General features: G+C 45.3%; 1 long non-coding RNA gene and 1 other non-coding gene across 2 annotated transcripts in view; one reads left to right on the top strand and one right to left on the bottom strand.

The window, feature by feature from the left end:
- The window catches only part of LOC144485434 (uncharacterized), a 664084-nt gene that overhangs the window by 457373 nt on the left and 178932 nt on the right, over positions 1 to 27779 (top strand). The gene's annotated exons all lie outside the window — the stretch shown is intronic.
- On the bottom strand, positions 21728 to 21820 carry trnar-ucg (transfer RNA arginine (anticodon UCG)). The gene is made up of 2 exons: positions 21784 to 21820; positions 21728 to 21763 (listed from the first exon to the last, which is right to left on the bottom strand). It is a non-coding gene; the product is annotated as a tRNA-Arg (tRNA).

Here is a 27779-nt window from a genome sequence, read left to right as displayed (position 1 = left end):
ATTCGGCTGAGAGACACAGGAGCTCAGAAGAATCTGTAGATGCTGACTGAATGCTTCCATGACTGTCCTCTGGGCAGACGAGTCGCAGATAAAGTTCAAGTAAAGTAAAGCAAAGTAAAGTTTATTTATTAGTCACAAGTAAGGCTTGCATTGCCACTGCAATGAAGTTACTATGAAATTCTCCGAGTCACCACACTCTGTCACACTCTCTCTGTGTGATGCTCTCTCTGTGACTCTCTCTGACTCTCTCACACACACACAATCTCTCTCTCTGACTCGCAGCTTTTCACTCTCTCTCTCTCGTTGACAACTGCAGACGTTTTGGTTTTGTTTGACAGAGGCTGTGCAGGAGGCTCACCAGTTGCAGTGACTCCTGGGCCGGGCTAATGGGGCCCTACTGCTCGAGCAGCCCATCAGGATTGACACCCATCTGGGCATCGTCTCCTCACTCACCAATTGGACACAGCTCGGCTGTGCCAAACCACGCGGCAACTTCGGCCTCTAGGCCAAGAGAGGTTCCAGCAGCCGGCCTCACCCTCTGAACTGTCCCTGTCCCCAACTGAGACACAACACATCCCACAATATACTCACCCAGCATTAACAACATGGCTCTGCTATTTACTGTCTGAGAGAGAGAGAGAGGGGGGTGCAGAGAGAGAGAGAGAGGGTGGGGGGAGCAGAGAGAGGGGCATGCCGAGCGAGAGGGGGGAATGCAGAAAAAGGAGGCATAGAGAGAAATAGGGGGCATAGAGAGAGACAGGGGGACATGCAGAGAGAGGCCGGCAGAGAGGGAGGCAAAGAGGGGGCAGAGAGAGAGGGGGGGGGCTGCGAGAGAGAGGGGGCAGAGAGAGCGATGGGGCAGAAAGAGAAAGAGGGAAACAGAGATAAGGATGCAGAAAGTGAGAGGGAGCAGAGAGAGAGAGCGGGGGCAGAGAGACAGAAAGGGGCAGAGAGTTAGAGAGTGAGGCAGGGAGAGAGACAGGGACTGTGAGGTTCTTCAGCAAATTGACAAAGGAAGGGATAAGGTTTAGGAGATGTTGGAAGGCTTGCGTAGACAAGTCTCCAGGTCTGGATGATTGTGTCCCAAGATGCTGTGGGAGGCAAGGGAGTAGATTGCAGAGTCTCTGACGCAAAGTTTTAATTCCTGTCTGACCACGGGGGAGCTGCCAAAGAACTGGAGAACAGGAAATGCACACACATACTCTCTCTCACACACACACATGCTCTCAAACACATACTGTGGCACAATGGTTAACACTGCTGCCCCACAGCACCAGAGGGCCTGGTTCAATTCCAACCTTGGGTCACTGTCTGTGGAGTTTGGAGTGACAGAGCGAGAGAGGGAGAGACAGCGATACTAGTGCTGGGAGGTGAGAGTGACATCTTGTTTTAAAGGTATAAGCCAATCAAACATCCAATTCCTTCTCTCTGGCTCTCCGATTGCTTCAAAGTGGGATTGACATGAGAGGTGACCAATCCGAGCCTGACTTTAGCTGTAGCCTCACAAACCGCTCACAATGATTATTAATAGAGATTAAGCTGACGGAATCTGTATTTGACTTACAAAATTTATTTTGTTTCAACAGACAAATATTTGTCGGAATCAGAATAAATGTGACGCTTCCTCCAGAAGGTGCAGGGAAGAGTGTCGCCTGCTCTTTCTTAAACACAGTCCGTGCATTGTCACTGACAGAGTTGAGACACACAGACGGCTCATCAGTTCCACAGTCTCAGACAGCCGAAATAGTTCCAAAGTCGACAGTTTTCAATCCATCAATCAAACAGAGCAGGAGAGACAGATGTTGGGGCCATGTCACCCCCAAATCAGTGCCATTGACAGGGGCATTCATAAATCCCACTCCAGATTCTCACCCACTATCAGATAATGACAGTGTCAATCCCACAATAGAACAGACTTAGAGACTGAAAGATGAGAGAATAATTCTCAAAAACAAGTTCAGTGTCAGGAGCTGAAAAATACAGACTGTCTGCAGCACTCACTCACAGGAGCTGAGTCTGAGTGATAGGGAATCAATCTGTCGCATCAGTTGTCACTGAGGGATTTAGAGAGAGCTCAAAGACACACACAGAGGGAAGCATACTAATCGAAGTGAAGAGTGTGAAACTTGAACGGAAAAGTATCAAATGAAACCGATAATTTCAAACAGCATCATAGACTTACACAGAGAATTAATTCCACTGACAGGTACAGAATGAACTTTGAGTTCCGCAAACAGCAGAAGGGCACTTAAAATTGCATCTGACCGATAAATTTATATCATTGCCACACTCGGAATTACCCCCAGTCAAATTCAGACACAGAATTGTACCAGAGACAGAAACATTTGAAATGATTCCCACAATGACTGCGTCCTGGGCAGCCCCTACATAAACGGATGCAGTGACCCATGAGGAGAAAACCCACCATGTACACTAGCAGGCAGCTCACTCCTCCACAATGTAATTCTGCAACGAGGCTGCACTGACCAAACAATCTCCATTGTGCTCAGAATTACACCGGCAATGTGACGAGAAGAACAGAGCATAAAAAATAAACATGTCCCATTTCAGACGGAGATGAGAAGGAATCTCTGCTCAGTACTTTTGTTGTGTTCATTCATGGGATTTGGGCATCACTGGCTCGGGCAGAATTTATTGCCCATCCATAATTGCCCTGGGAAAGGTGGTGCTGTGCTGTTTGCCTCAGCTGCTGCAGTCAGTAGGTACATGCACAGTGCTGTCGGGAGGGAGGGGGAAAGTGTGAGGGGCAGGGTCAGAGAATAATAGAATCCCAATAGTGCAGAAGGAGGGCCTTCGGCCCATCGAGTCTGCACCGACTACAGTCCCATCCAGGCTCTATCCCCACAACCCCACATACTTACCCTGCCAATCCCCCTGACATTAGGGTCAATTTAGCACTCCATCCGGATCTCGGATATATTCATGAAAGAAAAATAATTGAATCCCTCCAGTGGCCAATCGACACTGCACCGAGTTCCCTGTAAACCTTTCAAATCTGCCTTTACCGACATTGAACAAACAGATCAGCGGGAATCGCACAAAGCACTCAGTGAACATCGTCAGCTTAACATTGAGCGGTTTATAGTGAGCTGGTTCCACTTACTGTATTCAAACACATACATCTGGTATAAGAAGTAGCCGTGTTCAGGATGTGATTCACAAACACTGTTTCTGCTCTGATATCAGATGCGTTCCTACTGGGACACGAGGTGTTTTTCTTTAGAATTAAAATTTTAAGGGACGTGCCTGTCACTGACCCAGGAAGCATTTATTCTCCAAAATTAATTATCTTTGAGAATTTGACGATGAATTCATTCTTGAATCACTGCAGTTTATGTACACACACAGTTTTGTCATGGAGGGAGCTCCAGGATTGTAAACCAGCCACAGAAACGGCGAGAGATTATCAGGTCTGGATAGTGTGTGTCTCGGAGTGGAGTTTGCAGGATATCGTTGTTTCTCTGCATCTGTTGCCCTTGTGCTTCCAGGTGAGTGATTTCATGGGTTTGAATGGTGCCTGGTGCACCAAAAAGAATCGATGTCAGGAGTGGGATTTGAACCCACATCTCCAGAGAAGACTGCGACCTGAACCCAGCGGCTTGATCTTCATGACATTTGAATCGCGATGTCCTTTTGCATTTTTCAACCCCAGCCAGATGCCTGTCTCTGAGTCCCATCCTTCCCCAAACCGCCGGTGGGTGAAGCGCTTCTCGGTGCTGCATTGTTCTGTTTGCTCAAATCAACAAAATCCCAATTCCAGCCCGGCCTGTTCCTGACACGAAGATGTTGAGTTTGTAAGATCTGAGCAACGTGAAGTATCCAATTGGAGAGTTACATTGACACGACAGCAATATCTCGCCACAGCTGCTTTCGGAGCTGCTGACTATTTCCACAATTTCCTCTTTCTGATTTTGTGCTTTCAGGATAGGATCTCATTTACTGACAACACAAAATTGTCTCTCGTGCACAGCACCAGACACAGCTTTTCTGTGATCTTCTCGCAGACAAGTTCACTCTTCACTTTCCTACACACATGCTTTAACTCTCAGCACCTTATAGCATTGCCTTCAACTCTTAGCCCACCCTCCATCCGCCCACCAGGCTCTCAGTGGTATAATTATTTCTTAGGAATTCACAAGGGCAAGGGATCATAGTGTCAGTGTATGAATACAAGGGGTTTATTCACAGTCACAGGATAAAATTGAGTGAATCTTTATCACACACACACATCCCACAAACGCAGACACACACACACACACACACACATGCACATGCAACCTCTCACAGACCAGCATTCACACATCTCCTGCCACGGCAGATGGCGAAATCCGAAATCAATAAATATATCTGGAATTAATGACCTCGAATCGATTTTCGTCAAAAAAACAGTTGCAACACTAATGTTCTTCAGGGAAGAAATTCTTACCTGGCCTGAGTTACATGTAACTCCCGACCAACAGCAACGTGGCTCCCCCCCGTTGGTAGCCTACCAAGCCACTCAATTCGGAAGAAATTTTGAGGCCTTGTGCTATTATTGCTGAAATCTGAAACTTAGCTATTATTCTGGGGGCCCTGATTCGAATCCCACCACGGCAGCTTGTGGAATTCGAATTCAATTAAAAATAAAATCTGGAATTAAGAATCTCCTGATGACCATGAAACCTTTGTCGATTGCCGTCCGAATCTATCTGGTCCGCCAGGAACCGAAATCTGCCGTTTTTCCCGGTCTGGTCTACATCTGACTCCAGAGCCACAGCAATTTGGTTGACTCTCAATTTCCCGCGGACAACTAGAGTTGGTCAATAAATGCCGGTCAGCCGCATTTCACGTCCCATGAAATAATGAGAAAAAATTTGCTGGCCCAGTCAGCGACGCTGAAAAAAATACATCGGAGATTCAGAATGAGGAGATCCATCAACTCGTTTACAATCCCAGAGATTGCAAATGCAGAATGAATTTCAAACTAATTTACAGTTCCGGGAGCTGACTGCTAGAACAAATCATTTGTACACGCACAGTTCCTCCGATAGAATCGGAAATATCCCAATTCTCAGACAGCAGCAGAAAATGCAAAACACAGCTTGAACCTGATACGGACATAAAGATAAAGTGACCATAATCCCATCTGACAATCGGCTGTTCCCCATGTCAACAGGCAGATCTTACTGGTGTTGATTTAGCCTCAGGATTGCCACACTTCAGGCTGAGATTATCTGATGTGCTATCTCATCGCACATCTGTATTTTCTTTGCAGTAAATTTGTATTAACTTCTTGCTTTCGGTTATAAAGCCGAGGATACTGTGTCTTTTATTAAAGGCTCTTATTATCGTCAATGATTTATACACATGTTCACCCATTTCCCGCTGTTGCTGCACACATTTTGCAATGATATCCTTGATTTTATATTGTCCCTTTGTGTTCTTCCCTCCAAAGTGAATCAAATCATTCTTTATCTGCCACATGACCTCCCATTCCACCAACCTGCCTGTGTCCTGTCAGAGTTCAACTGAAATTTCTGTATCTCTTTTCACAACGACAGGTCGTTCCAAACTATTTTAATGCCGATAAAGTATTTTTGAAATGCAGTCACTGTCCAATTGCTGAACTTTTGACCTATCTGTTCGACGAAGTCAGAAATTCCCATTTGGGAATGGGGAATGAATGCTGCAGCTATGTCTCTGCGGCACTAAGATTGACATGTTGGACTGCTAGTCATTGTCTTGTGAGATGTTCAAAGGTTATGGGTCCGTACCTTATCGCAGTCAAGTTTTCGGGTAAAATTTGAAGAAATAAGGAACTGCTGTGTCAGTGTTCTCAGAGAAGTGAAACTGCCGCCTCGAACTTCATAGAATCCCCACAGTGTGGAAGGAGAACACTCGGCCCCACGTGCCGGCACCGAGAAAAATCCCACCCAGGCCGTATCCCGGTAACCCCACATATTTACCGTGCTAATCCACCTGACACTACGTGCCAATTTAGCATGGCCAATCCAGCTAATATAGCAGTAATTTGCATGGCTGACGATTCTGGAAAGAGAACGTCTGCCACTATTGCCGGAAATGAAGCTGGTGTCTACTTTGGAGCTTCTGAAACCACATGTGTTCATGGTGACAAAATCCTGCCCAAAGCTGGTACCCTGATCTCAATTGATTACCAGATTGAGTTCTCATAGGATTAGAATTATGGGAATATGGAATTGTGCTGGACGACTCATCTCTCAAGCCTCTGTGTCCATATTTCATCTTGGTCCCGTGAACTTCAAAACACTAAACGAACCAACAGTTCACCCTCAATAAGGAGGCAAAGCAAATACACCACCGATGAGGTTGGGATTGTGCAGAAGACAATGGGTTACCAGTCCATCGTTTTAACCACTCGGCCACCTCGTCCCATTCACCAACCGCCATCTTTTGTGATTTTAACACCCATAAAAAAGAACAAATTTCTCCAATAGGATAATGCTGTGTTTCTGCAATCTCGTTAATCTCTGTTGATCGCTGTTACTCTTCCATTCGATGTTAATCCACAGAAAGTAAAGAGAAAGACAGTTCACCTCTCTGGTCCCTGTTTGATTTTGAATTCACTGAATATAACCCAGATGTAAAAGACAGTAAGTATCGTGAGGTTTTGGCGGAACGGTAGAGCGTCTGACTCCAAGATCAAAAGGTTGCGTGTTCAAGCCATATTAGACTCACGGAGCTTTTCTGTGTCGGGCTTTGGATTTTGTATCTGGTGAAAGTTGGTTGTTTCCGATTGTTCCTGAAATGACAAGTTTCGAAACTTAGTCGGAAAAGATATATCAGGGATGGTTCCGGTTCGCGTGCCCAGTGTTTTCTTTTAGCTTTTTTTATATCTGAACGATGTGTCAGGGATGTGATTCGTCCATTGTTTGTAAATTTCAAGCAAGATCCACAGGCCCAGATGTTTCTCGGGGCATCAAAGGGGGGAGCTGACTGGTGGTGATTTCACTGGAGGATTCGCACCTCAGGCGAGGAGCAAGGCTGAGAAGGTGGGGCCTTCATGAACGTCCTTAGAAAATACAGGAATTGATCACGAGAGTTTGGTTTCATAAGCTGTCCAGTCAACTGAGCTAAACTTGCACAAATACGTTCACGGTAATGGAGATCAAGATGATGAAGCAAATGAACTGTCTGTAAAATACAGATATCCCATTGGGCAGCAGCCGAACGTTTCCATTTGATGTGAGTGAGAATATGATAGCAAGAGGATGGTTTCGATCCATCGACCGCTTCGCTAAGGACCTAGCACGCTTCCGCTGCGCCACCCAGCGCCGGGGGCTCAGCTTTTCCTCCCTATCACTGTTGTGGGGAAGCCAGGAAACGATTCACTGTCTCTTTTCATTTCAAGCAAGACCTCCGTGTTGGGAAACTCACCCTGGCTGGACAATAACACGTAACATCACGCCGACTCTAACAGACAGAGAAAGACACACAGAAAAGCAGTAAGAGACTATCAGGACACACACACAATGACAGACAGAAAAAGGTGCCGAGCAAACCATCAAGATACGAAGGTGGAAAAAACTGATTATTTGTGAAAAGATGTTTTCTATTACGCAAATACAGGCCCTGTTTTGAAATGTATTTACCGCTGTGTAACTGTGCTCTCTGCGGTGTAATGTTCTCTCTGTTGTGGAACTGGGACTCTGCCGTTAAGAGATCTTCACTGTGATTGTGTCAAATTCTTCCCTGTTGTGTTAATGTGTTCCCCGTTTTGTAAATTTGATCCGTCTTGAGTGGAAGTTTTCTCTGCTCTGTAACGATGTTTTCTGTTGTGTCAAATGTTCTCTGTTGTTCTGTGAAGATGATTACTGTGGGAAAACATTCGACGGGAATTTCAATGGCGCCGTTTTTGAAACTAGCTTAAAATTGCAGACTTATTTCGGTCGAATGGGATACTCCTGTTTCTATTTTATATCCATGTTTCTATGTATTAAATCAGTGAATTTAAATTCATCAGCTGCCGTGGTGGGATTTACTTCGTGTCCCCGTAGATTTGTGCGGTCCTCTGGATTACCAGCCCAGTGACATAACCTTTCATCCCTGAAAACAGAAACAGTTCATTCAGCTAATTGTTACACCTCTTCCGAAGGAGATTATAATTCCCTCCACAGAATTTCAATCAACCAATTGAATTAAAAAAATGCTCTACATAGGAACATCAATAATGTATCCCGATCAAACAGATATTGCGGAATTGTTGGCGGGGGGTGGTGGGTGGGGAGGAGGAGAAATACCGACATCTCTGAGAACTAAATTTACAAAATAACAAGGAAATGCATTCTGAGAACGAGCCCAGCAATGCTTGGAGGAAAAGGTGTGTTTCAGCTGACGGGAAAGAACTCTGTTCCCTGGGAGTTCCACCAGATTCCTGACACAAGCGACCGCGATTGGACTCGAACCTGCAAACCATCACGAGAAAAATCGAAGTGAGACACCTGATCCATCAGGGCACGTGGTCAACGCTTCGACTGCTAACCTGATGTTAGCACAATGTCAATCAATATAGTGATTTTATATGTTTTTTAGTTCTATTCTTAGATCGCCCAGTTATTCCTAGATCCTCGAAAATACAAGGATAAGCTCCAGCTCCCGTGAATAATGTTTTTCGATGTGGAAAAAGCCGTTTGATCTGTGAGTTGTTAAGATACAGGGAGCGTAAGGGATGGAGCATTAATGTATGATTCTAAGAGCAGGAAGATTCAGTTGGAGCTGGACAATACTTTGGTGAGGTCACAGCTGGAGGACTGTGTGCATTTCTGGTCACATCGCTATAATAAGGACGTGATTGCACTGGAGAGCGTGCAGAGTCTATTCACCAGGATGTTTCCTGTTTGGAGAATATGAGCTACAAAGAGACATTGGATCGGCTCGGGTTGTTTTCTTTAGAGCAGATACGGCTGCGGGAAGTCCTGATTGACGCGTATAAGATTATGAGGCGTATCGACAGGGTGGATAGGAACCAATTATTCATCTTACTTGCAGGCTCGACAACAAGGGAACAGAATATTAAGGTGAGGGTCAGAAAATATGAAGCAGATTTGAGGGAACAATATTTTTTCATCCAGAGGACGGTGGGAGACTGGATTGTACTGCCTGGGAAGATGGTAGAGGCCAGAAACATCAAAACTGCCATTTCCTTCTGTATCTTTGGATGCCGATCACCCTAGTCGCAGTGTCTAATTCAGTGCAGAAAACCTCTCTGAAACCTAATTGTGTTCATTACTTCTGGACTGGAATGCCGAACAACATCAAAAAGATTCACTTCCTGCTCAGTAAAACACCTCAGCAAGAATATAATCAATTCAAAACCAAACTCCAACCCCCGCCCCTCCTGCGCCCCCCTCCCCCCCGCCCCCACGCCGCCGCCGATTGGTTTATTGAGATAGGTTTGCAGTCCGCTACGTGGGATAACATTCTTTAAAACTTTTCCACATTTTCTCCACGTGTGCAGTTTTGAGAAAGACGCCGCAATGCGTTGCAGGTTCCAAAACCTAATCTCAAAATAGGGAAACCCCGTGTCTGAAACGTAACATTTGTTTTCAAATAAACAATCGGCAGTTGGGACCAAAACTGGCAACAGGTCAGTGCTCGTCCCGGATTTGAATCCGGGACCTATCGCACACTCATTCTCTGTGGAGAAATGGCTTAAAGTTGATTTTAATTTATTAGTCATAAGAAGGACTTAAATTATCACTGCAATGAGTTACTGTGAAATTCCACCAGTCGCCACACTCCGGCGCCTTTCCGGGTCAATGCACCTAACCAACACGTCCTTCAGACTGTGCCAGGAAATGTAAGCAGACACGGGGAGAACGTGCGAAATCCACACAGAGAGTGACCTAAGCACGGGAATCAAACCCGGGTCCCTGGCGTTGTGAGGCAGCAGTGCGAACCACTGTGCTACCATACGGCTGCAGGTGGGAATTGAATGTCCCGGCGGATTCAACGTTTAGGAAGGACAGATATAAAGGAAAAAAGTGGTGGAGTGTCACTCCTGGTTAAAGAGGAAATTAACACAATAGTGAGAAAGGATATCAGCTCTGGCAACGTGGAGTGTGTATGCATAGAGTTGAGAAATACCAAGAGGCAAAAAGCATGCGTGAGTGTCATATATACACTCCCAAACTGCAGTGGTGATAATGGGAATGACATTTAACACGAAATTAGAGATGCATGTGATAAGGGGATATCGGTGATCATGGGTGATTCTAATCTGCAACTGGATTGCACAAGTCAAATGAGCCGCAGTGGAAAAGATGAAGTATTCCTGGAGCACATACTGGATGGTTTTCTTGAAACCTATGTCGAGGAACCAACGAGAGAGCAAGTCATCTCAGACTGAGTACTGTGTAATGAGAAGGGAATCATTGCCAATCTAGCTGGACAAGACCCTTGGGGATGAGTAACCCCGTGACTTCTTACTGTGCTTACCCCAGTCCAACGCCGGCATCTCCACATGATGTGTGACCATAACAGGATAGCATTTTTTATCAATATGGAGAGTGAAGTTGTTGGTTCGGAGACTATGGTGTTGAATCATAATAAAGGACACTATGAGGATATGAGGCTTGAGTTGGCCTTGATAGATTGGGGAGAGTTAATTGAAAGGAAGACAATGACAAACATTCAAGGAACACATGGGGGAACTGCAGCAACTGATTGATCATGTCCGGCACAAAAGCAAAATGGCGAAGAGGGCCAATCCATGTCCTACAAAGGAAATTAGAGACAGTATCCAATCCAAAGAAGAAGCATACAGATTGGCCAAGAAAAAAAAGTAGGTCTGAGGATTGGGAGCAGTTTAGAATGCAGCAAAGAAGGACCAAGGGATTGATTAAAAAGGGGAAAATACAGTACGAAAGTAAGCTTGCAGGAAACATAAAGACTGACGCTTAGAGTTTCTATAGATGCGTCAGGAGAAAGAGATTGGTGAAGACAAATGTAGATCCTCTGCAGACAGAAATGGGGATTGTATAATTGGGGGAAAAGAAATGGCCGAGCAACTGAATGCATACTTTGGTTCTGACTTCACAAAAGAAGACATGAATCAAATGCCAGGAATGTTGGAGAATGCCAGATTTAGTGAGAGGGATGAACTGAGGGAGATTAATATCAGTAGATAAATGGTGCTGGGAAAATTGGAGGGATTAAAAGCGGATAAATCCCCAGGGCCTCATAATCTACATCCCAGAGTACTTAAAGAAGTGGCTCTCGAAATAATGGATGCATTGGTGGTCATCTTCCAGGATTCTATAGATTCTGGAACAGTCCTTCCTGATTGGGGGGAAGCGAATGTCATTCCAATATTCAAAAAGGGAGGTAGAGAGAAAACAGGGAATTATGGAACAGGAAGCTTAACATCGAAATGTCGGAAAAATTTTCGAATCCATTATCAAGGGCTTTATAGCAGAGCATTTAGAAAGCAGCGGCAGGATCAGACAGAGTCAGCATGAAGTTATGAATGGGAAATCATGCTTGACAAATCTGCTGACATTCTTTGAAGACGTAACTAATAGAGTTGACAAAGGGGAACCAGTTGATGTGGTATATTTGGACTTTCAGTAAGCGTTTGACAAAGTCCTGCACGAGAGATTATCGTGCAAGATTAAAGCACATGCGACTGGGGGAAGTATAGAACATAGAAAAAATACAGCACAAAGAGGCCCTTCGGCCCACAAGTTGCGCCGGTCATGTCCCTACCTACCTCGGCTCGTATATAGGCTTACCTATAACCCTCAATGCTATTAAGTTCCATGTACTGATCCAGAAGTCTGTTAAAAGACCCTATCGAGTTTGCCTCCACCACTACTGACGGCAGCCGATTCCACTCACCCACCACCCTCTGAGTCAAAAACTTACCCCTCACAGTGCGGGACCCCTGGCAGTAATCCTGACGGGGCGGCACGGCAGGAAAGTGGTTAGCACTGCTGTCTCACAGCTCCAGGGACCTGGATTCGATTCCTGGCTCGGGACACTGTCTGTGTGGAGTTTGCACATTCTCCTCGTGTCTACGTGGGTTTCCTCCGGTTGCTCCGGTTTCCTCTCACAGTCCAAAGATGTGCGGGTTAGGTTGATTGGCCATGCTAAAAGTGCCCCTTAGTATCCTGAGATGCGTTGGTGAGAGGGATCAGCGGGTAAAATATGTAGGGGTATGGGGGCAGGGCCGAGGTGGGATTGTGGTTCATAGAGAAATCATAGAAATCATAGAAACCCTACAGTGCAGAAGGAGGCCATTCGGCCCATCGACTCTGCACCGACCACAATCCCACCCAGGCCCTACCCCCACATATTTTACCCGCTAATCCCTCTAACCTACACATCCCAGGACTCTAAGGGGCAATTTTTTTTTTAACCTGGCCAATCAACCTAACCTGCACATCTTTGGACTGTGGGAGGAAACCGGAGCACCCGGAGGAAACCCACGCAGACACGAGAAGAATGTGCAAACTCCACACAGACAGTGACCCGAGCCGGGAATCGAACCCGGGACCCTGGAGATGTGAAGCAGCAGTGCAGACTCGATGGGCCGAATGGCCTCTTTCTGCACTGTAGGGTTCTTTGATCTATGATCTCTTCTGTACCTACTCCCCAGCACCTTAAACCTGTGTCCTCTCGTAGCAGCCATTTCGGCCCTGGGAAAAAAACCTCCGAGAATCCCCCTGATCTATACATCTCAACATCTTGTCCACCTCTATCAGGTTACCTCTCATCCTTCGTCTCTCCAAGGGGAAAAGACCGAGCTCCCTCAACCTGTCCTCATAAGGCATGCCAACCAATCCAGGCAACATCCTTGTAAATCTTCTCTGCACCCTTTCAATAATTTCCACATCCCTCCTGTAATGAGGCGACCAGAACTGAGCACGGTACTCTAAGTGGGGTCTGACGAGTGTCTCATAAAGCTGGATCATTATCTCCCGACTGCTAAACTCAATCCCTCGATTGATGAAGGCCAGCACACCATACGCCTTCATAACCACCTCCTCTACCTGCGAGGCCGATTTAAGAGTCCTATGGACACGGACCCCAAGGTCCTTCTGATCCTCTACACTGCTAAGAATCTTACCCTTAATATCATACTCCTTCATCCCATTTGACCAGCCAAAATGGACCACTACATATTTATCCGGGTTGAAGTCCATCTGCCACTTCTCTGCCCAGTCTTGCATCCTATCTATGTCACGCTGCAGCTTCTGACATCCCTCCAAACCATCCACAACATCGCCAACCTTCGTGTCGTCGGCAAATTTACCAATCCATCCCTCCACTTCCTCATCCAGGTCATTTATGAAAATGACAAACATCAAGGGTCCCAGAACAGAGCCCTGGGGCACTCCATTCAGAAAAAGACCCATCTACAATCACTCTCTGCCTTCTGCAGGCAAGCCAGTTCTGGATCCACAAGGCAACAGCCCCTAGGATCGCATCCCCTCTCACTTTCTCGAGAAATCTTGCATGGGGGACCTTATCGAACGCTTTGCTGAAGTCCATGTAAACCACTTCTACTGCTTTTCCTTCGTCAATGTGTTTAGTCACATTTTCAAAGTATTCCACCAGGCTCGTAAGGCACGATTTACCTTTGACAAAGCCGTGCTGACTACTTTTGAGCATACTAAACTTCTCTAAATGTTCATTAATCCTGTCTCTCAGGATCTTCTCCATCAACTTACCAACCACTGAGGTTAGACTCACCGGTCGGTAATTTCCTGGGCTATCCCTATTCCCTTTCTTGAATGGAGGAACCACATCCGCAATGCTCCAATCCTCCGGAACCTCTCCCATCTCCATCGGCGACACAAAGGTCATCGCTCGAGGCTCTGCAATCTCTTCCCTCGCCTCCCACTGTGCCCTGGGATACATCCCATCCGGTCCCGGCGACTGATCTATCTTGATGCGACTCAAAATTTCCAACACATGCTCTTTCTTAATTTCCACATTCTCAATCTTTTCAGTCCACCGCAATCCTGTAGTACAACCACCCAGGTCTTTTACCACCGTGAATACCGAGGTAAAGTATTCATTAAGCACCTCTGCTATTTCTTCTGGTTCTGTACATACTTTCTCACCTTCACATTTTATAGGTCCTATTTCTTCACATCTCATCCATTTCCTCTTCACATATTTATAGAACGCCTTAGGGTTCTCCTTAATCTTACCTGCCAAGGCCTTCTCGTGACCCCTGCTGGCTCTCCTAATTTCTTTCTTAAGTCCGTTCCTACAAGCCGTACACTCATCTAGATCCCTATCGTCGCTGAGCTCTCTGAACCTTTTGGACGCTTTCCTTTTCTTTTTGACTAGGTTCAGCGCAGCTTTCATGCACCACGGTTCCCGTAACCGACCAAAGCCTCCCTGTCTCATCGGAACGTTGTCATGCAGAACCCCAGACAAACATTCCTTTTAAATCTGCCACCTTACTTAGGTACTTTTCCTCGAGAATACCTCCTTCCAATTTACGCCTCTAATTTCCTGCCTGATGGCTTCATGTTTCCCCTTACTCCAGATAAACACTTTCCTTGCTTGCCTGATCTTATCTCTTTCTAATGTTAGCGTAAGGGAGATAGAGTTATGATCACTGTCCCCAAGATGCTCCCCCACTGAGAGATCGACACCTGCGCAGGCTCATTTGCCAGTACCAGATCGAGTACAGCCTCTCCTCTCGTAGGCTTATCCACATGCTGTGTCAGCAAACCCTCCTGAATACACCTAACAAACTCCTTCCCATCCAAACCCCTTACCTTCGGGATATTCCAATCGATGTTTGGGAAATTAAAGTCTCCCATCACGACAACCCTGTTATCACTACATCTCTCCAGGATCTGTTTCCCTATCTGCTCCTCAACATCCCTGTTACTATTGGGCGGCCTGTAGAAAACACCCAGCAAAGTTATCGACCCCTTCCCGCTCCGGACTTCCACCCACAGAGACTCCATAGACAATCCCTCCACGGCTTGCACCTTCTCTACAGCTGTGACACTATCCCTGATCGGCAGTGCCGCTCCCCACACCCCTCTTTTCCTTCCCTCTTGTCCTTTCTGCAACATCTGAAACCTGGCACCTGAAGTATCCAGTCCTATCCCTGTCCCCAAGTTTCCGTAATTGCCGCCACATCACACTTCCAAGCACCAATCCACACTCTAAGCTCATCCACTTTATTCACTACGCTCCTGGCGATAAAATAGACACATCTCAAATCTTCGGTCTGAGCTCTCCCCTTCTCCATCACCCGTCTATTCTCCCTCTTACAATGTTTACAATCCTTCTCTATTTGTGGTCTAACCTCCTCGCTCTCAGTCACCTCATCACGATTCCCTGCCCCCAACCTTTCTAGTTTAAAGTCTCCCCAGTAGCCTTAGCCAACCTTCCTGCCAGGATATTGGTCCCCCTGGGATTCAAGTGCCACCCGTCTTTTTTGTAAATGTCACATTTGCCCCTAAAGAGGTCCCAATGATCCAGGAACCTAAATCCCTGCCCCCTACTCCAGTCGCTCAGCCACGCATTCATCCTCCACCTCACTCCGTTACTACTCTCACGTTCCTTTGGCACAGGCAGAAATCCTGAGATTACTAGATTTGCGTTCCTTCTTCCCAACTCTCTACCTAACTCCCTATATTCTCTTCTCATGACCCCTTCTCTCTTCCTACCTATGTCAGCGGTACCAATATGTACCACGACCTCTGGCACCTCTCCCTCCCACCTCAGGATTTCTCAATATTTCCATCTTGAGATGGATCGAAAACTGGTTGGCAGAGAGGAGACAAGGGGTAGGAACGAATGGGTGCTTTCCAAATTGACAGGCAGTAGCTAATGGGGTGCCACAGGGATCGGTGCTGGGACCCCAGCTATTCACAATAAATATCAATGGTTTGGATGAGGGAACAAATTGTAACACCTCAAAGTTTGCAGATGACACCAAGTTGAGTGGGAGGGTGAATTGTGACGAGGATGCAGAGATCCTTCAGAATGATCTGGACAGGTTGGGCGAGTGGGCAAATCCATGGCAGATGCAGTAAGATTTGGATATGTGCGAGGTTATTCATTTTGGAAGTAAAACAAGAAGGCAGATTACGACCTGCATGACTGTAAATTAGGAAAGGGGAGTGTGCGGTGGGAGCTGGGTGTCGTCGTGCACCATTCACTGAAGGTAAGCATGCAGGTGCAGCAGGCGGCAAAGAAGGCAAATGGTATGTTGGTATTCATTGCCAGAGGTTTCCAGTACAGAAGCAGGAATATGTTGTTGCAAGTATACAGGGCCTTGGTGAGCCCACACCTCGAATATTGTGTGCAGTTTTGGTCTCCTTTTCTGAGGAAGGATATTCTTGGACTCGAGGGAGTGCAGTGAAGGCTTACCAGGTTGATTCCAGGAATGGCAGGACAGATGTATGAGGGGAGAGAGACTAGGTTAGGATTGCTTTTGCCGGAGTTCAGACGAATGAGTGGGATCTCATAGAGACTTATAAAATTCGAACAGGGCTAGACGGGATAGATGCAGTTCGAATTTATCCGATGGTTGGGAGTCCAGAAACAGGGGTCACAGTCTGAGAATTTAGGGTAGACCAATTAGGACGGAGGTGAGGAGACATTCCTTCACCCAAAGAGTAGTGCGCCTGTGGAATTCATTACCACAGGAAGTAGTTGATGCCAAAATATTGAATGCATTCAAGAGGCGGCGAGATATAGCACTTGGGCGAATGGGATCAGAAGTTATGGGAAAAAGCGGGATTAGGCTATTGATTTGGAGGTTTAGCCATGATCGTAATGAACGGCAAAGCAGGTTCGAAGGGCCAAATGGCTTCCTCCTGCTCCTTTCTTCTATGTTTCTCTGAAGTCCCCAAAGCGAGAATCACACCACGAGACCAACGAGCCGGTGACATGCAAGGAGCTAAGCCAATCAGTATATGTTCCGCTCAAAGCAGACGAGCTGTCTTTGCAGACCATGAGAGAGTAATAGAAAATTGAAGACAACACAGCATATTCAAAGGGAAATGTGATTCTCGTTGTCTTACACCCTGAGTATTGGACCAAAATTTCAATGTTGGGATTGTAGTTCCTCTCAGCGAAAGGGACTCCAATCACATCAGTTCAGAGATTGTCGTGAAGAACCGACAGGAAACAAAATGTGGAAAAACACAGCTACGTGTGTTCAAAAGCAGTGAAGCAATGTATGAAACGTTCCATAGATCGATGATGAGAGGGCATTATGCACCACCCGTGCAGAATACAATCGATAAACAGACCATTCGACCATCTCGTCAACTACACAGAAACTTGTCAACAGTCTCCTTCCATTTGATTTTCTGTCCATGAAGAGCAGGGGAAGAAGGTCTCCCTCACCAGCGCTCCTGGATGATCAGCCAGATGGAACATGCTGGAAATGTAGCTGCTGCAAGTAGAAGAAATTTCCATTCCATCAGGTCAGGGAATTATGAGAATGGAGCAGTGTGAAACAACCCAGACCATGTCCCACATGTTTCTCCTCAGCATGAAAACTCACGGCAGAAAGACTGAAACAGACACTCATTTGATCACATCATGATTCGCATTGACTCATACTTTAACCATGAGGCCACTGATGAAGTCAGGATGACTTCGAATTTCTACTAAAACTCACTGACTGGCAGAATGACATTACACACAGGACTGGTGATTCACAACCACAGGCCGACTTGGCGAGTGGTGAAAACAGATATCACTGCTTCTGACCTTCACCAGAACAGACAGTGAAATGAAACATTGCTCATTAACATCTCTGATGCGTTGAGAAAAGGTAGTTGATAAACAATTGCGTTGTGAAAAGATAGTTGCTAAACTTTGGGATACATTGAAAAGTTGTTTTCAGTAGCAGGGCCAACGTGGGTGGCTCGTTGGTCTAGGGGTATGATTCTCGCTTTGGGCACAGTATGAAGATGCGAGAGGTCTCGGGTTCAAATCCCGGACGAGTCCCGGAAAGTTTTTTTTAAAGATAATTCTTTGCAATGAAGACGGCGACAATGAGCGAAAGCCGAAGCAATGTTGAGCTCCCGAGAACTCATTGCAGAGAAAATATCTCTGAAGACTCGAAAAACAACCATACAGTCTGACAGATCTGGGAATCCCACCGTCTGATTTTATTTTTTCCATGTATTAGTTTAATTCCGGTGCTCTGAGTGAACCGCGAATATGTGTGCGTTTCAGCAGTCCTGTTGAGGGGAAATTTACAATCAGGCGACGGACACACGAACAGAGGAAATAAGGGCAGAAGAAGGCAATTCGGCCCCACAAGACTGCCCCGCCATTCACTAAGATCATGGCTGATCTGTTTATGTTTCGATTTCCACATTTCCATCTGTCCCCGTTGACCTGTGATTCTGTTGCCAAATAGGAATCATCTACCTCCGGCTAAAAATATTCAATATCCCCGCCTCCACCGCCTTCTGAGGCAGAGTTCCAAAGTCGCGCAACGCTCCGAGAGAACAGAATTCGCCGTCCGAAAAGAGGAAGCTCAGTTTTCTTTAAGTGCCCGTTGTTCTGCATTCACTCACACGAAGATACAGCATTTCCACGTGCAATTGTGAAGACCATTCAAGATCTGATGTGCTTTGAACAAGTTACCTCCGACTCGGAGTATCCCCGTTGCAAAGATGCCCAAACAGCGGAAATTCTTTCCTCTTCGCAATCTGGTAAATCTCCTCTGCATTGTCGAACTATTCAAGTTATCAAACTGTCATCTCTTCTGGACCGTTTGCAACGCATTTACATCCTTCGTTAGATATGGATACCAAAACTTCAGACAATATTCGAGATACTTCACTCATGACCTAAACAACTGAAGCATAACATTATTTTCTTACATGATTAAATGCTTGTAACAAAGCAAACATTCCATTTATCTTTTTTGTTACTTGTTATTCTCGCATACTAAATATTTGTGACTCGTACACTCGAAGAACGGGATCCCTTTGCATCTCGGGAAGTTTGCTGCCCTTCTAGAATTGACTAGTAATCTGATTTTGTTCTCTTCCTGACAAAGTGAATAACTTCACATTATATTCCAGTTGCCAGGTTTCTACCCATGCACAAAATCTGTCTATAACTATCTCCAAGCTCCTTACGTCCTCCCCTCTCCACAAGTTACTTTACGACATATATTGTGTCTTCTGCAAATTTTGCTGCCGTGCTTTCAGCTGTGGGCTGCGATAGCTGAGCTTTTATGGAGATGACAATTCCCAGACACAAAGTGTCCGATTATTTTTTCCTGTGCTGTAACTATTCTGTGTGTATGGATGTGAAAACCATTCTGTGTCCCTTGGTGTGTGATGCAGGAATTGAGAGTGGAATTCATTGTTTATCTGTCAGTCTCTGTGGGTGTATATGAGTGAACGATGCACTCTGTATCACTCTGTCTTTTGTTCACACTGTGATTCCGATTTATTGTTTGTCTCCCAGTCTCTGAGCCACTTTGTAGATCTGGGATAATTCAATAAATAATATACCTAAATTAAATTGGGACCATTTTTTTCCAATTGATCAACTGCTCGACACGATCCTCAACTCAAACTATTTCATCTTTTTCTCTCAAGTCCATTCACCTTCCAACACTTACCCAGCTTTCCATGAAATACAGCTGTGCTAAGCGTCTCCAATCATAGAATCCCGACCGCGCAGAAGAAGGCCATTTGGCGCATCGAGTCTGTACCGACCACATTCCCACCCAGGCCATGGTGCTGTAACCCTCATTTACCTTGACGATCCCCCTGACACGGGGGTCAAATTAACATGGCCAATCAACCTAGCCCGCATGTCTTTCGGTTACGGGAGGAAACCCACACAGATATGGGGAGAACGTGCAAACTGCATACAGTGAACCGAGGCCGGAATTGAACCTGGGACCCTGGCGCTGAGGGAGGAGTGCTAACCATTGAGCCACCGTGCCGCCCAAAATACTTCCAGTTTGTTGGCAAATTTCCTGTCTCGTATCCTTCTGTATCTTTTTTGGGACAACCGAAATTTAAATCGAGTAATCGTTTCTTCTTGTATTCTGCAGTGATATATTCAGTCCGACCCCAAGCGAGAATCATACTCCAAGACCAACGAGCCAACGAGCCAACGAGCCAACTTCCAACGCTTTAGCCGATAGCAAATTGCAAATGCTGCCAACTCAATGATAATTTAAGAGTAATTTCTATCGTGGATTTGACAATTAAATTACGAGGCCTATCCTATCACAGCCCAGCATTAATTATTCATATTGACCCATTCCTGCAACACCCTCACTTGATGTGAATGTCTTCCCTCTTTTGAAGTTCTGAATTGCGGCCGGTAGAGGTCAGCACATTCAGGTAGAGCGAAGCTCACAGACCAGAGAGGGATAAACAAACAAGAATTGTTCAAATTCTATTGGGAGTGGAAAATTTTAACAATACGAATGTTGGACGTGGTTTTTTATGATAGGTATTTTGTAACAAGCAGTTGTTATCGTTGTCTGTCCCTCGATTCGAGGATGACATCCATTCAGGGCCGTGAGTTTCTGCTCTGTGTCTTCATGTGAGTGAACAGGCCCATTCTCGGCCCACAGAGCTTTCTTCTCTGTTACTTTCTTCTCTGCCGCCATTTTGCCTCACTAAAGTGTGCTGCAGATTGGCGGATATGTTTCGCCAATTTTCAAGGTCCTCCCAGTCATCGGCATGAATGCTCCCTCGCTTCAATCTGGAGGATGTCGGGGAAGTATTACTGATGGAATTTCCCTCACACTCTTAGGATGCGCTGATACACTGGTCGGATGTACATCATTGCCCTGGAACTACCAACCATCAATGGCATGTATGAGTGAGATAAATTCTTATCTGCACTTCTCTGGTCCCATTTGATCCAAATGATTTTTTTCAAAATCTTTCACTGATTTAAATCCCAACATCAGGCCATTCCTCAGCCTTGTTATTGGAGGAGAAGAAGGGTCCAGTTTCTCAGTCCGTTACCAGGCCATTCTCTTTCCACTCAATTATTCTTCTTTTTATGGGCTGTTGGTGTCGCCTGCAGGACCAGCATTTGTTGCCCTTCCCTAATTCCCCTTCAACTGAGAATGGCTTGTTTGACCATTTCAGAGCTCGAGTAAGAGTTCTCTTACCTCTTACTCTGGGTCTGGAGTCACATGTAGGCCAGACCAGTTAAGGAGGCCAGACTTATTTATCTGTTCTGCATCGGTGAATCAGATTATATTTTACAACAATCGACTGTAGTTTCAAGGCCGCCATTACTGAGACCAGCTTTCAATTCCAGATTGATTAAATAGTGATTTTAAATTTCATCAGCTGCCGTGGTGGGATTTACTCCGTGTCCCCAAAGATTAGTGCCAGCCTCTGGATTACCAGCCCCATCACCTTTCATCCCTGTAAACAGAAACAGTTCACTCAGCTCATTATTAAACCTCTTCCTGAGGAGATTAGATTTTCCTCCACAGAATTTTATGAAACCATTTGCTGCAAACCCTGTTGCTCCATTCGGGAGCATCAATAATTTATTAAGATCACACAAAAAATATTGATTTCTTGGGAGGAGAATAAAATAAAGAGATGAGAAAATTTAATGAACAGAACGAGAAGGAAATGCATTCAGAGAAAGCGCCCTGCAGTGTGTGCAAGACAATGCAGAGCTTTCAGCTGAAGAAGGAAATCTCGGTTTGCCGTTCGTTCTACCAGATTTCTGCATAAAACGACCGCGACAGGACTCGAACCTGCAATCTTCTGATATCATCACCGCACAGAACTACCGAAGTCAGACGCCTTATCCATTAGGCCACGCGGTCAACAGATGCTGTGCCGTTCCAAATGTTAGCTCCATGTGAATAACTGCCGTCATTGTATTTATTTTCAGTTGCGTTTTTGGATGCTTCTCTGATTCCCAGATGCCAAAAAATTGAAGGGGAATCCCCAGAGTTTGTGAACGGCCGGAAACTAAAGTCCACTTCTATCATTCTTGGCTGCCTGTTTGTGTGGAGTTTGCCCGTTCTCCCCCTGTCTGCGTGGGTTTCCTTCGGGTGCTCCGGTATCCTCTCATCTCCAACGATGTGCAGATTAGGTGGATTGACCAGGCAAAATTGACCCTTATTTTCAGGGGGATAAGCAGCGTAATTACGTGGGGTTACAGGGAGAGATTCTCTGTCGGAGAGTCGGTGCAGAATGTCTGGGCCGAATGGCCTCCTTCCGCACTGTCGGGATCCTATGCCTCCTCCACATCCTGTCTTAAATCTTTAATACCTGTCCCTGAATACTTCTGCTCGCAGCTAATGCAGCAACTTCCCCCTGTGTGCCTTAGTTCAATATGTTATAGTATTTTACACTTCTCGGACAGCGCCACTCAATCCCGTTTGCTGCAAAGAGAGAAACTCCGAATTATCCAGCATTACCTTGTAGGTATAATCCCTCATCGCTGGATTCAAAACAGTAAATCTCGTTTCCCCCCTCATAAGGACCCTCACGCACTTTCTAAGCTGTGCTTACCGGGCCTGGGTGCAATCCAAAAACAGCTGCAGTTGATCAGAACTTCATAAAGATTGAGCATAACTTCCCTGCTTTTATACTCAGTGCCTCGACTTACGAAGCCAATGATCCAATCCGCCTTCCTGACGACTCTTTCCATCAAAGGCATCTTTGAACCTCAGGTCCCCGTCAGCCTGCACACAGTCTAGAACTGGACCATTCAGTTCCTATTGCCTCTCCCCATCTCTTCTGTCAAAATGCAGCTCTGTTCCTGAGTGTGGTATTAATATTTTGTCTCTGTTACAATATCACTGAGAGCTGAGGCTGCTGCTTTTGTTTCTCCAAGATAATGTTTCTGGAAAAAGCCGGAATTTACAAGGATTTTTGTCATTGAGACATTGTCTGGCCGTCTGTGTCTCACTGCCCTAACTCACTCTGTCTCTGTCTATCCCTCCACGCCCTCTCATCAACTTTATATGAAGGGGGGAATTTGTGGGTTAGTAACTGAGTGCACACAATCTGTATATTCATCTGACCAAATAGAATTCAGCTTGTGAACAAGATCATAATTTCAACCAGTTCTGGGTTCACCCAGGCACAGCTCTAATTGGCTGCAGCCCCCTGAATCTGGGGAACAGACACTGTGAGCATCGCCGGCCTCAGCGGTTTTAACAGTTCCTGACCAACTAATGCCCGAGAATCCACAGCACAGAGCGAGGAGGCGAAGTCCTGGGGCTGTCAATCTGAGACAGAGTTTGATCTGTCAATGTGCAGAGGTGAACATTGTGCCAGCGAGAGTGTGTTAAAGGGGAGGCTGGGTTAGACAAATGTTAGTGTTTGTGTGTCCGCACTCCGCTCCGGATTCTCCAGCCCTTCTTGTGTCAACTCGAAAGATTCTCTTGTCATTAGATCGTGCTGCTGTCCTGCTCAGACCTGAAGAAAGAAGTTAAGCGAAAGTTTTGGTCGATTTCAAGGTTTCAGTCGACAAACGAACTCTGAGTCAGCGCTCGACTGAGAGAGCGCGATCAATTCAGCAAAGAGACATGTTGAAATGGAAATTGCTGCCCTGAATTCAGATGGAAATTTCTCAACGGGAAATTTTCAGATTTCAGTAATAGAAGTAGGACAGTCTGAGAATCTGGAGTGTCCAATTTTAATTGCAGTGGGAGAGTTTGTGAGGAGAGTGAAACACAGAGAGACTGGAGGAGCCGGGAGCTGACAACAGCTTGTCTCTGCTCCGTCTGCTCTCTGCCTTTAAGCTGCTCTGTGCCGCCACCGCTAGTTTCATTTCCGATCCAGGTCTGACTTTCACAGACATTTTCCACACATTCTTGGATATAATTTTGTCGGTCTGGGACATATTGTACCAGAAATATATCTTGTGCGTAAACAATACAACAACCGCTTTCTAAATGAGCTGCCCAGCTCGGTTCAATGTGTCAGAAATTATTGGACGATTTTAAAGCAACATCGATTTGGATGCAGAATTCTCTCATCTCTGAATATATTCCATCACTTTCTCGCTTGTTTTTGGAGTCCTGGGCAAAGTGACAACTTAATCCAAAGACGTTTTGAAATTAATTCAACCATGAAATTTCCAGATGTCTTCTGAATATCTATAATCCTCCTTTGCAAACGTTCCAATGTGTTTATAATTCCCGATATTCGACATGTTCCTTCCATTCCCAAGCTATTTTAAGCAGGAATACATAACGCCCAGCAATGAACAGCTTGTAGCATTTTTTGAATGAACATTATATTTTATCATCGAAGCAGCACTTTGATATTTTCATTCATGCAATGCATTCTGATGAAGTGTATTTCCTACGCCCTGTGTGTCATTACATAAGAATGTTACTCTGAAATGAGACGTAGTTTTGTCCTTGTGTCCTGATAGTGCTCTTTTTCTTTCTTCCTACGTCATGATTTTTCTCATGGAAGGGAGTTGCAGCACAGAAACCATTCGGCCTATCTTGTCGATGCCAGCATAGTTCCCGATCATTATAGAAAAATACCACAGTAAATTACAACTCAATATCATCGACTGCCCTGGAGAAGCCAATTAAACATTTCTCGTCTCAGTCACTGCGCGCACGGCATGAACCTGCGCGAGGAAACGAGGGTTTCGAGTCGAACGCCTTAACCACTCAGCCATTGTAGCTGCTTATTTCTCAAAGTGATGGAATCGTCTCAGCAATGTTCATCTTAACTTCATAAGAAGTCTCACAACACCAGTTTCAGTCCAACAGGTTTATTTGGCAGCAAAAGCCACGAGCTGGAGTCACATGATGAAGGAGCAGCGCTCCGAAAGCTCGTGGCTTTTGCTACCAAATAAACCTGTTGGACTTCAACCTGGTGTTGTGAGACTTCTTACTGTGTTTACCGCAGTCCAACGCCGGCATCTCCACATCATCTTAACTTCGTCAGGCACCAGGATTGTGCAGAGAACAGTGTGAGCTGAAATATGTTCCTCTTTTATTTGGTGTCCTATTCTTTGACTGAGAATTAATTTATTAGTTCAGACTTGTTCTTCTATTTCAATATTGTTTTCAGTATAAACAAATTGAAACCGATTTCTCCGTCCGAAAAAAAAATTAAACGGAAGTCCATTTTATTTCGTTACCGCCTATTGTTCTGTTCGAACTTTAGTATATCCCCATGTTTTCAAACGCAAGAGACGGTGGATAAGGTCCGAAGTCAATTATCAAGGTGATGGCCGGGAAGCGCACTCGAGCCAACTGCTTGGAATGCAGCTCTGCTCACCACTATCGCACCATCTCCCGCTCTGTTTCATTAATTGTTATTTTCATTCGTTATAATTACGGAACTACCTTAGTCGCCGAATTAATCGGACACCAGGTGTATCGTAATGCAGTTTGTAGACTGAAATTGTTTACTCTCGTTTTTTGGACAGTTTAATATTGTACCTTTCTGGGGACTCAATTATTGGTTTTGAGGCCTGGTCTTTCACTTAAACAAAGTTTCCCACTGAAAGCAAATTTAGATTCCAAGTCAAACGCCTGAACCACTCGGCCATCGCAGCTGCTTATTGGCCAGTCGATGCAACCACCTCAGCAATGTTCATATTGACTTCTTCAGGATTATTGAGATCACAGTCAGGGAGGTCAACCGTGCTCGGTTCCCTTTGTTTTATATATTTATCTCTGGCTGAGAATTCATTTATTAGATCAGAGACTTGTTCATCTATTTCAGTGTTTGCTTTCAGCATAAAGAAACTGAAGCCGAATTTTCGGTCCGGAAAATGAAATGCAAACGTGAAGTCCATTTTATGACACTGCCGTCAAATGCTGCGTTCTCGCTGTTTTTGTCCACATGTTTTGAAACGCAAGAGACCGTGGATAAGATTCTTAAAAAATGATGAATGCGCTGGCCGGGAATAGAATCCGGGTCAACTGCTTGGAAAGCAGCTATGCTCACCACTATACCACCATCGCTTGCTCTGCTGAAAGCCCCCTTATTTTCATTAGATATAATTAGCCAACTTCCTTAGTTGCTGATTTCACGAGACACCAGGTGTGTCCATAGCACAGTTCATAAACTGAACTTGGCTTGTCTCCTTTTTCTGGACAGTTTAAATTACCTTTTTTACTGTTGTTTCTGACTGAGAACTCATTGATTAGTTTTGAGATCTGTTCTTCCATTGAAACAAAGTTTACACTGAAAGCAAATTGAAGCTGAATTTTCCGTTCGTAACTCATTGATAATAAGAATATTCAGTGAATTTCATTTTAGGAGTGACCCTCTGCTGTTCTTACCTGCGATAGCTAATTAAATAAGTCACCACTGTGATGGTCAGCAACTGGCCCTTGGTCAAATGCTCACAAAGTCAGCACTGCACCACCTTCGCTCACCTGACTCTGCCACTATCTCTGTATTTACGGAACAAATACACAAGCAACGAGGTGGCATAGAAATCAGAGATTAGAGAATCCTATAAACGACATTTCATTTCTGGGAGGTTTACATTTTCCGTAGATGGGGTGAGCAGCATCGCCCAATCAGAAAAAAGATCTCTGGAACATGGAATTTGGTTAATATCATTTTTTGCAATCATTTTAATTGTTAAGAAACATGTTGATGTTATTTCACTCCAATCCAAAAAGGTTCTGAATGAATGGCGACCTTGCTGCACAACACGCGTTCAGCCAGGAGTTGGCAGCAGTGAACAATAATTTGGATTTGCTGTTTGTGTCAAGACATCGGGACAGGAATGGAGTTGCTGCTGCCCGCGGAGCTGGCCAAGCAAGAGGCACAGATACTAACCAACTGTACCCACTCCAAATAGATTCACAAAATTAATGAACAAACGAAAAACAAGCGCAACTGATCTTTTAAGAAGCTACGACAGTCTCTGAAAGCATTATATTAACACCTCTTCAAGAATCAATTTGCTGTAACTGCTTCAATATGAACCGTTTCAATGTCAGCCCTATTCATGGCCAATTCACAAACAGGCATTGACTGGTTAGAAGTTTTAAGGTTATCAGAGAACAGTTATCAATGTTCTCAGAGAAGCGAAACAGCCGCCCAAACTTCATAGAATCCCTACAGTACTGAAGAAGGCCAATCGGCCCATCGAACCCATGCCAACAACAATCCCATGCAGGCCCTATCCCCGGAACCTCACGTATTTAACATGCTAACGCTCCTGACCCGAAGGGGCAATTTTACATGACCATTGCACCTAACCCGGCACTAGTTTTCATGGCGGAACAGCCAATTCTGGAAAGACAAAATCTGCCACTAGGACCGCAAATGAAGCTGGCGTCTGCTTTGGAGCTTCTGAAACCACATGTTCTCATGCTGGCAAACTCCTGCCCAAAGCCGGTGTCCTGATTTGAATCGATTGCCAGCTCGAGTTTCTCATTTGGATGAAGAATATGGAATGGTGCTGGACTTTTCATCCCTCAAACCTGTGGAACTCTGAGTCTTACCTTCACCTTGGTCCGTGAACCTCAAAATAAGTGTTCAGTTTACCCTCAATCATTCAATGCGGAGACAGAGATTTAAATGTCATAACAATAAAGATGGAATTCAAATCAATTTAGGCAGAGATTTTACAGCTCGCCCCGTGTAGTCAGAATGGCCGAGCGGTCGAAGGCTTTTTCCTTCGCGAGGCACCATCCAAACCCAATACATCACCTGGCAGCACAAGGACAGCAGATGCAGAGAAAGAACAACCACCTCTAAATTTCAATTCGTGACGCACATCATCCTGACTTGAAAATATATCGCCGTTCCGATGATTCGCAATCCTTGAAATCC

The sequence above is a fragment of the Mustelus asterias genome, unplaced genomic scaffold (assembly GCF_964213995.1).
Source record: "Mustelus asterias unplaced genomic scaffold, sMusAst1.hap1.1 HAP1_SCAFFOLD_194, whole genome shotgun sequence".
Classification (NCBI taxonomy): Eukaryota; Metazoa; Chordata; class Chondrichthyes; order Carcharhiniformes; family Triakidae; genus Mustelus; species Mustelus asterias.
This window is presented reverse-complemented; position numbering and strand designations above follow the sequence as displayed.